The sequence below is a fragment of the Ipomoea triloba genome, chromosome 13 (assembly GCF_003576645.1).
Source record: "Ipomoea triloba cultivar NCNSP0323 chromosome 13, ASM357664v1".
In the NCBI taxonomy this organism is placed as follows: Eukaryota; Viridiplantae; Streptophyta; class Magnoliopsida; order Solanales; family Convolvulaceae; genus Ipomoea; species Ipomoea triloba.
Window position 1 is genome coordinate 9105341 of NC_044928.1, and position 3561 is coordinate 9108901.

Sequence of the window (3561 nt, forward strand, 5' to 3'; positions counted from 1 at the left end):
CATTTTAACTTGACAAATTACATTTGTCGATTATCAATATTTTATCTATTTTGGTCCCCAGCAACTCAAATGACAATTTTTGAGGAATATAATTGAAAGTTCACTATTAGAATGCTTGTTGGTTATTTTGTGTATATATATAACCCTAATTTATTATTTATACACAACCAAATTGTTCTCTCATCCTCTACAACACTGTTATTGCTTCCGCATTACCTCCACTACACCAAAAAGGTTATTTAGTGGCGGTTAATTTGTTATTTAGAGGCGGTTTAAAACCGCCACTAAACTATTTAGAGGCGGTTCTCCAACCGTGTCTAAATAGTGTGTCGCGAAGGATTTAGAGGCGGTTTTAGACAAGTGTGGGAATTGTTGATCAGCATTGCATTTAGCGGCGGTTTCAAAACCGCCGCTAAATATAAGGTAGTTTACTTTGCTTTTAGTGGCGGTTCTCTAACCGCCACTAAATATAACTATTAGTTTATTCCTTTAAATTTTAGTGGCGGTTATTAAGTGTCGCTAAATTTTTATTTTTTATTTTTGAAAATTTTAGTGGTGGTTATTAAGTGTCGCTAAATATTTTTCTTTATTTATTTTTTAAAATTTTAGTGGCGGTTATTAAGTGTCGCTAAATATTTTTCTTTATTTATTTTTAAAATATTAGAGGTAATTATTTAGGTGTTGCTAAATAATTTATAATTACATTATTATATTTTTATAATTATCATTTAATTATATTTATTCAAAAATCTTTATATTAAAATGCATATTGCAATCATAAATAAACTCTATGTTTATATTAAAATGCATATTGCAATCATAAATAAACTCTATGTACACATTTAATTGGAAAGAAAATAAGTTGATAAACTCTATGTACACATTTAATTGGAAAGAAAATAAGTTGTAACATTCAATAGTATTCAATAATATATTAACATTTGAGCATAGTATTCAAAAGCAATAGCAAGTGACAAAAAAAAAATACTAAACACCAATATTTGACAAACTTCAGCAACAACAAGTGGTAAATCCATCAATTCCTCTCATCTTAACCTTCAACAGAAATGATAAAAAAAAATACTAAACACCAATATTTGACAAACTCCATCAACAGAGTGTTGGGTTGAATCCATCAACAGCAGCAAGTGATCCTTCACAACCTCCTAGAGAATAACATCAATGTAAAAATAAAAAATAAAAATAAAATAAGAAACTCAATATTATCAGTAACATATTTGAAATAGAACCAAGTAGAATTAGATAACACCATTTCAGTCATTTGGAGTCTGTGAAGGTGAAAATAGAACTAAGTGGAAGAAATAATGACAATACAGATCTCCAGTAGGATATTATACAGGTCAATCTAACAGAGCTAATCCAGGATCCAAAATGTCAAGATGAGTTACACATTACACATGCATTTTATTTAAAATATCAGACTTACCAAAATGGAAACTTTGGTTAGTTTAAAACTTTTGCTACAACCAAAATGATCCTCAAGAGCACTCCCTGATCTGCAAATGGTATATACAAAGGCAACCAGATCAAAAATCAATAAAGAAAATGGATCACAAGTTTGCACAGACAAAAACAAAAATACTGCAACTACCTTATCTTCAATATCATTCTTGTCAAACCCCTTAACAAACACAGTTGTACTTTCACCTCCACCCCTGCCTCCTTTGGAAGGAGTTATCAAATATCCTTCAGTAAACAAATTACCAAAAAATTTAAAAAATAATAATAATTATAATTATGTTTAACTCACAATCCATAAATCTAATTTTAGGGGAAGATGACTTACCCACTATTCAGAGTATAAGCTCCTCTCTCTTTAGCAAGGTAAAGCTTCACTTCTTGGCCCAACCACTGTTGACCATTAAGTTCAAGAGCCTGCAACAGATTTGTACACACAACTAATTACCTACTTTGGAGTCTTTGAAGGCGCATCCTCTTCTTCATCACTAGACTCCTCTGATGAGGAATCATCAGAACTACTCTCCTTCCCAGTAGAAGACTGCCACAACAAAAGAGGATAGGCAAGCTCAGAAGGTGTACACATGAAATACATGCAAATGTAATAACAATTGTATAAAGATTCAATAATTACAAAAGATCTCAATCATTCAATACCTTCTTAACACTCAGCTTTAGATGGCTCATCATCAGAACTTTCATCTTCAGAACTGGTCTCATCTTTAGAGTCATTAGCACTTTGTTTGACAGTAGTTCCAGTAGTTGAGGCCTACTCACACATACATCAAACAATATGTTAGCATACATAGTGTAGAGCACAATCAATGAGGATAAAAACAATACCTATACACACTTTGGTTAGTTTAAAACTTATCTATGCTCTTCACGCAAGGACACAATATTCTTCCTTTAACACATCTATGCTCAATTGCAAAATCAATTAATTTATCTACCCATTTTATATATCTCAAAGTATTTCGCGGTAAATTAATCCAAGATTTATCCATGCATAATCACTTCAACAATAATGATACTATGATAGAACATTACCTCTCAATTCATGCAAGAACTCACAATGCTCCCCTTTTAGATAGCCCCTTGTGCAAAAAACTTGCAAAGAACCCTGGAAACATTATAAACACAAATATGATCTTAACTGTCAAACTGAAATTTGCTAGGAAGCAACCCATAGATCAAAATAATGAAGAATATGGTTTAGGAATCAAAGTACTAGCATTAAGCAAGCAATATTAGACTTGTCTATCCAAGACTCTGCTAGACAAACATGTTCAGTATGCTACATAATATGAACCTGAGACATCCACGTGTAACCTGATTGCCAACATGGATAATTAAGTATGTTAGTTGACTTGCAAATTCAACTTGAACCAATTATATATAACTACCCAAAATTTATCATGCATTTTAAAATAGAAATTATATAATTTGTTTTTTTATAAATGCTGACACATTCAAGCAGTTTTGTAAGATTCTTATTGTCCGATCTCTTCATTTTCAAATCATGTGGCAGTGCTGCAGCATTATTATGAATAATAGTATCAGTAGGCTCCATATAACTGCAGAGCAATTTTCAGGTCTCAAGTAAAAAATTTAACATTCCAATATATCGAATATATTGCAGTCATTTATATCTAAAATGCAACAAAGAAAGCACATTTTTCTCCCTTCAAAAGCATCCTTGATTAGTTATAATTGAATGGTCCAAAAAAGTTAATCTTGTTGTCAAATAATCTACACAATATGAACAAAAATGCCAAATTGGCAATTGATATGTATCAATTACTTGAGTCACTAGAATCTAGATATTTCAAAAAAAAAGGAACTTGAAAAGAATAGAAGAGGAGGGTATGGGGATTAACAAGAGTAAGGTAAAGAACGCATACTCATAAGTCAATTTCCCATCACGAACTAGGCCCAAAAGATAATCTATCATGCCATGAAACTATTCTACTTTATCTGAACGTAACCACTTTTGGAGTCAAAAGCCTCTCAAAGAAAGATCCTGCAAGCATAATATCAAAAATATTACAGAAATGAATTTTTTTTCTTTTCCAATTTTGA

The 3561-nt window shown here is 31.3% G+C and overlaps 1 long non-coding RNA gene across 1 annotated transcript; it reads right to left on the bottom strand.

Annotated features, from left to right (window-relative positions):
- Window positions 1-1725: 1725 nt before the first annotated feature.
- Window positions 1726-2609, bottom strand: LOC116003007. Its single transcript, XR_004094587.1, has 3 exons — window positions 2530-2609; window positions 2137-2248; window positions 1726-2020 (listed from the first exon to the last, which is right to left on the bottom strand). It is a non-coding gene; the product is annotated as an uncharacterized LOC116003007 (long non-coding RNA).
- Window positions 2610-3561: the final 952 nt, after the last annotated feature.